Source organism: Pinus tabuliformis, chromosome J (assembly GCF_031772625.1).
Source record: "Pinus tabuliformis cultivar Carrire ecotype Pingquan chromosome J, CPIR1, whole genome shotgun sequence".
Classification (NCBI taxonomy): Eukaryota; Viridiplantae; Streptophyta; class Pinopsida; order Pinales; family Pinaceae; genus Pinus; species Pinus tabuliformis.
In genome coordinates this window covers 1,331,516,487-1,331,525,769 of record NC_142295.1, presented here as the reverse complement: position 1 = coordinate 1,331,525,769, position 9,283 = coordinate 1,331,516,487, and positions in this window count along the sequence as shown.

Genomic DNA, 9,283 nt, shown 5'->3' with positions numbered 1-9,283 from the left:
TCCAGTCTAAGTTGTCTCGATCCAACCGACACCACATTCGACATAAGTCCCAACCCTATCGGATCCTTGGTGATACATTGTATCGGGTCAGTGTGGACTTTGTTCTTCGCAGGTGTCTCACTCAAGAAGAGGTTGAATGGGTCTTGAATGATTGCCACATTTTTCCCTATGGTGTTCATATGTCAGGCTATGCCACCACTCAGAAAATCCTTTGCGCCAGTTATTTCTGGCCTTTTATCTTTAAAGATTGTATTCTAGTTGTTCAGAAATGCCATGAATATGAGATTTTTAATGCAAGCAACACACCTCTCCAACACCTTACACCCAATAGTTACTGTTGGCCCATTCGCTAAATGGGGCATTGATTCCATGACATGTAGCCCTCGCTCGGTCGAGAGGGCATGGTTATATAATCGTCATCATTGAATATTTTACTAAATGGGACGAGGCGATGCCTTCATACATTGTTGACGGTATCACTACAACTCAGTTCCTCTTTAACCACGTCATAGCACATTTTGGTGTTCCTTAAGCCATTATAACTAACCATGGATCACATTTTCGTCAATACATGATGGAAGAGTTGACTGCTCAGTTGGGCCTTCGTCATGATAGCTCAACTCCTTATTATCCATAGGGAAATGGCCAAGCTGAAGCAATTAATAAAGTTTTGATTACTATTCTTCAACGTACCATTGGGAAGCACAAAAAGGACTAGAATTTGTTGTTATTCTCAACTCTCTAGGCTTACAGAACTTCTGCTAAGATGGCCATTGGATTCACTCCATTCCAATTGGTGTATGGTTTAGAGGTAACTCTTCTAATCAAATGTGAAATCCCTTTGCTAAAATTAGCTATCAAACTCCTTCTGAATACCTTGCCTAAAGAGGAACAATTATTGTATCTTGAGAGGCTTGATGAGACTCGTCACGTTGTTGCGATGGTCATCAAAGCTCAAAAGAAATGTGTCAAAGCTGATTTTGACCAAATTGTTTCTCCACGCACTTTTATTGAAGGTGACTTGGTCCTTCTTTATGATCAAGCCAACGATAAATTGGGAGCAGGAAAGTTCGAACCCATGTGGCATGGACCCTACATCATTAAGTGTGTCTTACAAAATGGTGCCTATGAGCTATGTGAGTACAAGGGAAATGCATTGTCACAGCCCAGCAATGGGTTGTATCTGAAGAAGTATTATGTGTGAAATTTGTGTAATTACTTTTGTACATTAGTCTGTCAATTCATTTGTGTGAGTTTTGAGTTTTGGTGTGTTTGTTTTCTTTGTTTCATCCCCCCTCACGGGCTATTTCTCTAGACTTGGTCTAGCTGTTGGCTGAGAAGCTCCCTCAAGAAATTGTAAAATTCTAGAGGGGAACCAACCTTCCCTCAAAAAATTGTGCAAATCTGACTGGCAACCTGCTAGGCTCAAAAATTGCGCAATATTGTGAGTCAACCTTCCTAGTGAAAATTGCATAATCTGGCCCAGCAAGATAGCTTAGCTCAGAAATTGTGCAATTCTAGGTAGCATTCAGCTGCTCCTCCTAGAAATTGCACAATCCCTCTACGCATGCAACCCAGCTTCATCCCAGAAATTGTGCAAAAACTTCCATCAGGCAAGCAGGTTGTTGTATGTGCCCCCAAGTTGATCGGTTCCACCTGGGACCGAGAAAACTTGACTTGCATGCATGGGCTACTTTTTCCTGAAATACCTAAAAGAAACATGCAAAAAGCATCCCTAGATTTTAGAGAGCTATTGTTAGCAGTTGGAGGTTACATGCAAAGATCATTTTAGAATCTTTCCTCCAAGTGTCTCTTTTTCCTAGATTTGTGGCTTGCGCGTCATGAGCCTCAAACTTATTTACTCGATGCTTCAGAACTCGTTATTCACATCTATCTTGGAGCTCTAACATCCCACAACACATATAGGAGTCTTGGACACATCCAGTTCAACTATTTATGGGTAAGTCCTCTTAACTTGTATTTTGCAACATTTCTATCGATTTTTGTGTTTTGGCTTGTGTGAGTGTTGTCTGCTTGATTTCTATGAATGCTTGATGTCTTCTACATGCATATTAGCTTGTACTAGAACCATTTCATTTTTTTCTAACATCTCACTGTTGTCACATGCATGAAACTGTTTTGCATGAACGTTCATCGATTCAGTGACTTGTCTCACACACATGCACGTTGTTCTATTTTCTGAATCTTGCATTCATTGTTTGCATGCATGATCATTCACCTCTCCCTACACTCATTATCTCCATGCATTCACATCTTGATTTGCTTTTAGTTGCCCGTCGATGGGTCTGGACAACCTTGGCCTGGACTCTACCTCACCAAGACAGATTCTGCAATTCTAAGAGAGAAGGCTCTGCCTTCCTCAAAGAAAATTTGCATTTCTGGCCAGTGACTATCCTCCAATCTTGCCTTGCACAATTCTGAGAGGCAGTGACTGCTGACCCAGAGAAAATTGCGCAATGCAGTCCCCGGGCCTGCATCACTTGCCAACTGGAATTGCGCATTGTGCAATCCCAACACCTAGCAAGCTAGTCTAGATTGTTCGTTATGTAATTCCAGTAGCCATCCAACCTCCAGGCAGTCCAGACTGCCTTTTGCATAGTTCCGGCAGCCAGTTTCCCTGCCTCCTAGTGAAAATTTCACAATCCTTACCAGTCAATCCCTAGGTATGTAGTATGTCATCCCTCAAGTTTTCTTTGGTTTTAGCTAATAGATTTATTGCCATGAATGTTTCCATGTCTCCATATATAACAGGTGTTTGTGCATCACTCAACAGTTCAGGATCAATGGCTTTAAAGAGAGAAGGATCAAAGGACACCGACGGAAGTGCAACTAGAGTAGCAATTGAGCGAGTGTCTACAAGTTTGTCCATATATGAAGACACCAAGTTGATTGTAGACAAAGACATCAAGCTGAAATGGAAAGAGGTCAATGATACATTCTCAACACATTTGGGGAAGATCTCGAAGATTGCCAAGTCTATGTGAACATTCACAAGTCCGGTTTGTACTGGATTGCATGCAGGTATCTCATGTTCCCATGTGCAGAAATAATACATTGGATCATCTCATACACTAATCCCGAGACGATGACATTGAGCAATGTCAGTGGGACAGATATTTATACCTTCAAGGCACATGATTATCAGCGGATGTATCATTTGTCAAAACCAATGATCACCATCGAGACACCTTTCAGCCTACCCAGTAGCAATGACAACTCCAGGGATATCTTGAAGAACTGGGTAAAGGAGCTCGCCACATTCAAGATGACACCCAAATAGATTTACAATACGAAGATATTACGGAAGGTGTATCAATACTTGGTCATCTTTGCATGTTGCTTATATGGCCAAGAGAGCATAGAGACCTTCTAGCATAATTGGGTGATCGTGTTGGACCAACTGGCCAGTGAAGGCAAAGCATGCAACTGGTCCAACATGTTGGCTCACAGGCTGAAGGAACAGGTAATAGGAGCTCGACATCCACCCAAAGGTCAACAAGCAGAAATTTACATGTCTGCCTACATCTTGGATGCAATCTGTGCCCATCGGCAATTCCCAAGCATGAAGTGGGTATGGACATCGGAGGAAACCTCTATGAATACTTATTATAAACTGTTTTCCGAATGCAACTTTAGAGGAGTTATCACACAATTGTCATATCATTTTGTCAGCCCGGTGTACAAGATGATATTTGAGTAGGATCCACCTTACATGTCGAAGTCAGTGATGGAGGCACTGATCGACATAACAGATTGGTATGCCTCACCGTCCAACACCTTCATATGGATGTATAGCATAGAGAAGCCTCCGCATTATTTGCCAAATTTTTCCATGGACAATCTCATCATGTAAGAAGTATCATACCACATCTCGGCAGGACTTTCAACTAGGTTGCACCAGAAGAAGAAGGCACCTTGGCCCACTCCTCCCTTATGGATCGGGTTGTACGAGATACAGAACCTCAAGCATGCAGATGTCGAAATAGAGGAGATCAACAAATATCATGTCGACATCCGAAGCTTCAATCTATATGACCCGCATTGTATTGTGAAAGATCACTATGCGAGAGTATAGTTTTAGTGGATCCATGGGGCATGTCATTGGGTGGAGGAAGACCCATGGAGATATTGTTACAGGTTCTCCAGGCCTAATGAATTGATCGGCATTGCCGTGGAATGGTTAATGAAGTAGCGTGAAGTAGCATCTAGGAGAGGAGCAACAGCAGCAGTACAGGTAAACATACCAACACGCAACAAAGGCAAGAGGGATATTGTCGACAGTGCAGAGGCAGAACAAAGCTGCAAGTTTAGATTAGACCCACTTGTGCAGAAAGTAGCTTTGGTAATAGAGGTGAAGAGGCTATAACATGACAAGAGGAATGAGCAAAGGTTGAGAGAAAAATGGAGAATGGAAGAAACATATAAGGAGTTGCATGAGTTGAAGCGCAACAAGAACATGCACGTCAGGGGGCACAACATGTATAGACAGATGGAACTGCACTCGTTCAGGTAGTAGACTCATCAGAACATTTGGCACCAAACAAATAGGGTGAGTAGTCACAAGAGCAGGACTTTGCTCAAGAGATAGAACAAGCACTTGAACAAATGGCTACGGATATGGAGTAGCAAGAGTTAGAGCAAGACATCGACCTCATGCCTTACCACCAAGAGGTTGACCCACTAGCTTCACCAAATCTGGAAGCAGAGCAAGTCCCAAGCGACCAAGGAGACACTGAGATCCTTGGAGACAATTCGGAAGGAGAGATGCACAACATATCATTCAACGAGTCACAACATAGAGTTGTGCAATCTCACAGAGTGTCTACTCTAAATGAAAACACATCTCCTATGCAGTTTGAGGAATGAGTGATCATGTATGACGTGCACAACCATCCAACAAAATTGGTTGATGCTACTAGAGCATATGTCGAAGCCACTAGCTGGAGTATCTGCTTCTTAATAGATGAGAATGATTGAATGGCTAAGGAGCTACAAACAGCCAAGCAGGAACGAGAACTAGTTATAGCATCTACCCAAGCAGAGTTGAAGAAGGAAATTTTGGATGAAGTATTGTCCCTTGAGGCAGTCATCTGGGCATTGTCCTCCAAGTTTGGTACCGTGCATAAGGCAATTTTCCATCTCAATGGTTGGTAGCAGTGATGTGCTAGAAGAGCACATTTCTTGTCAAACGTGCATGCTGTTGTTGACTACATGCAAACGTGGACAATGAGATACAAGGTAGCCTTGTTACACTTGCCCAAGATGATGAAGCCTAGAGCGGTCGAGTTGAAGACACGCATCCAGAGTTAGATTCGAAACTATGAAGAGCTTTCGCAACTCCTCACTAGTTTGCAAGCTTCCTGCACGGGTATTCAGGAGTATGGATGTTTTTATGCGCGCACATGCCATCCCATCTATTGAGACACTCAGCGAGGAAAAGACAAAGGCACAAGTCTGACTAGAGATTGACTTGTGTTGCACAAAAATTGTCACCTTGACATTCTGCAATCTGTGTGAGTCCATTACCACTCATACTTTCCTCCTTTGCAAGTCTTAAGCCTTAGTTCCTCATATCAAGCCTTGAAAATAAGAGAAAGCCCTCAAAAGTCTATAAAAATCTGGTTCTGCACTTTCTCTTAGCATTACCTGCGGTCCCGCACCTAAAGGTCATGTCCCCTGTGCACCTAACTGCTTTGTCTCTTTGTTATGGGTGCAGACCCCTGTAAAAGTCAAAAAGGCACAAGTATATTCTTAAAAACTCACTTTGAGTCATTTCTAGAAGCTTCTGGAAGGAATCTTGAGGTGGCAAGTTTGCTCCCTTAAGGTTCATGCATCCCATACCTTAAGGAGCTAACCCCTTGATGTGAGGAGCTTATCCCTTTGAAGGAGGACTCTATCCCTTCATAGGTGGACCTGTAACTTCCTTCCTCTACACTATAAAATGAAGCATGGGGCTAATTACTTGAGAGGTTGAAAGCTGAAATGCTGCTGGAGCTTAGTCTTCCTTATTGACCTTTTGTGAGGAGAGATTACATACCTCTTTGATCTCATTTGGAAGAGTGTGAGGCTTGTCAAAGTAAGGGAGATTCCTATTTAGGACCCTGGCAAGAGCTTGTACAACATCAAGGCACCAAAGGTTGTAAGGTTCTTCTATTTCAAAGTTAATACAAATAAGTTTATTTTTCTCAATAAGTTGTGTTTTATGGTTTATTTTATGGATTCCTTGATCACCATAATGAACATGATTTATTATATTAGCTATGCAGGTGTTATTTGATGTGTGCTTGTTTGTGATTGCAGGTTCTCAAAAGGAAACTCTTTCGGACTGTTGAAGGATGGTTGCTACAAACTAGCGTTGGACTTAAGGTAGGGTCTAAACACCTCTATAGTTTTTATTAATGAATCGCAATATGTTTAGAGAAAGGTAGATTTGCTTGACCTGCTTGTTTCTAGATATCTTTTGATACTAGGGAGATTGGCCTTGTCCACAAGATCGATTTATCCGGCCAACAAATTGGCGACTCCACTGGAGACCTAAATTTGGTTTTTGGTTTTCCTTTGTCTTTGACTTGAGAAACTTGTTTTAGTTTCTGGTTATTACTTGATGTTTGTGGGATTAGGTAGGTTTTAGGATCTAGATTACTTTTTGTTCTTTCGAACTTTACAGGTTGACCACACTTTCTTTTCATAGACAGTGCGGGCATCTCTGCACTTTTCATTTAGTACACAGAGCGGTACCACGTCTGGTTCTTCTCGAAGCCTGTGGACCCTGTCAAAATTTTTGAAAAACCTAAAATTTTTTCTTCCTATTAAGTTTAGGTTTTATTTATGGCTTTTAGTGTCTACCTAGATCTGCATGTTTTCTATCAAAAATCTCATGTGAGTGAGTTCCATTGGAATTTTTGTTTTAGATGATTTTCTAGAAGTTTTGCATGCCTGGATTGGTTTTCACTTGGTCTCTATAGTGACTCAAAGATTAGAAGTCTAAGAAACCTTAGATTACCCTGGTGTTTTTGTCTTCTTGATGAGTCTGACTGGTTTGTGAAATATGTCCTTTGTGAGAAATAGATTTCATTTTCTCTTTGCAAATCTTTGAACGAACTTGGTTATAAGTTTTGAATTTCATTTTTATAAAAGAAAACATACTTGGGTGTTTTTTGATTGATTTGTTATTCGGAATGAATTAATCCTTAGTTTACTGAATAACTAAGTAAAATGTCCTCGAAAAGAATTTGAAGATTTTATTTCAATTAGGTTTTTAGAAGTCTTTAGATCTCAAGATTAGTTTTTATAGTTTTGAGTGTTTTCTAGAAATTGTAGAATCTCTTTTGAAAGAAATTGTTTTTTGTAGTTTTGAGTGTTGAAAAGAAAGGGATTTATTGTGAGCATAATTAGTAGTATCGTTTTGAGTTTGTATTAAAAAAGACAAAAGGGTTTTCTTTTCATTTACATGTTGAAAGAAAGATTTGTTTTTCAAAGAATTGCATTCTCAAACTCTTTCTTTTAGCTAGAAATTCATTGAAGGAAAAACGAATTATTTATCATTTTAGGTGCATTTTTTTTAGTGTTTTTGGAGTCGATTCTTCACACCATCAAAGTTTCATTTCCATACCTATTGAATTAAGAAACAACCCATAAAAGTAACTCTTAATTAAAATTGATCTAGAAATCTTTTTATTTCTAGGGCTCTTATCACCAATATAGCTTAGGCTAGTATCTTGGAGTAGGGAGTAATTAACTCTCCAAGATAGTTAAAACAAACAAGTAGCTATATCTTGCGGTAGGAAATAAATCCAATTGTAATTGATATAATCTGGGAAGCTCCTCTTAAAGGAGTCAATCACGAGATCATGTCCGAACCTTTAAGACAATCAAGTCTGTCTCATTGGGAAAGATAGAAGATTTGCGCGTATTATAAACGGTAAACCTCGGATTAACCATTTTCAAGGAGCCTGGGGTCACTTGTTGGTAAACCTCATATTGATCATGTCGAAGAGCCTTCAATGGGATTGAGCTTTGTTACTCTGCCTTTGTGTGTAGATCGTATCGTAGACTGTTCCCCCAGTTGTATTTGTTGCCTTCGAGGAGCCTTCAAGTTTGTCTCATTGGGAAATATAGAAGATTTGCGCGTATTATAAATGGTAAACCTCAGATTAACCATTATCGAGGAGCCTAGGGTCACTTGTTGGTAAACCTCGGATTGATCATGTCGAGGAGCCTTTAAGGGGATTGAGCTTTGTTACTCTACCCTTGCGCATAGATCGGATCGTAGACTGTTCCCCTAGTTGTATTTGTTGTTGTTGGTAACCTTAGTGTCCATAAATTTAAGATTATTTCCTAAGGTGACGGTGAAGCACAGGTCTCACTATACCTGGAGTAGACGTCGACTAGACTCACTTGGACTCTCTGGGGGGTTCTCTTCACTCGAGACAGTTTTGTGAAGAAACTTGTGCTAGTCTGTTTCATTAAATAGGTTTTCGGGGTAATTGTTCCAACTGCCCTTCCTGTATTAAATTCTACGACGTTGGATTTCATCACTAACTAGTGTTTTTAGTACGGGAAGTTACTGCTTGTGTGTGGTTTGAACTCTTATATTTTTAGGCATGTGATTCAATTGTTTGTTTCTTTAGAGACTTTAGGTGGATTTATTGAAATATTTCTTTGTTTGTGTGTGGGTAATTAAATATTTAATCGTGGTTGAATTACCGAGACAATCCTGTAGACTTTGGGGGAAACCTCCCAAGTATACACCAAGCCAGCTTGAAGGGCTACGAGCTCTTGTATCACCTAGTGACAGTAGAGTTGGGTCACCGGAAGCCGGAGGGTCATCTTTAATTGTTCATCCTGATTATTAAGTTCAAGCAACAAAGTATATTTCTGAACCAATTTCATTTTCTGAAGTTACTGGCAATATTTCTCCTACCAGTGAATTAGCTGAAGAACCTGAAATTTTTGAGCCTGAAACCGAACCTGCTGCTACTCCATCTTCAAATTTGCTTCTCCAACTTCTAGTGGTCCTGGTTCACCCAGGGTAGGAAGTATCATTACAAAAAATCTTCCTTCTAGACTCATTTCTATTGAAGAACTTGTTAGTCCAGACGAAGATATATCTCTCCCTGAAAAATCGACCAACTTTAGAACTTAGGGAGCGTGAATCAATTTTCTATAGTCCTTTTAGGAGTAACGCTTGGTACGTAACATTGAAATTTTTTTTAGAAAACCCGGGTCTTAGTTTTTCACCACCTCGAATTCCTTTTCATCC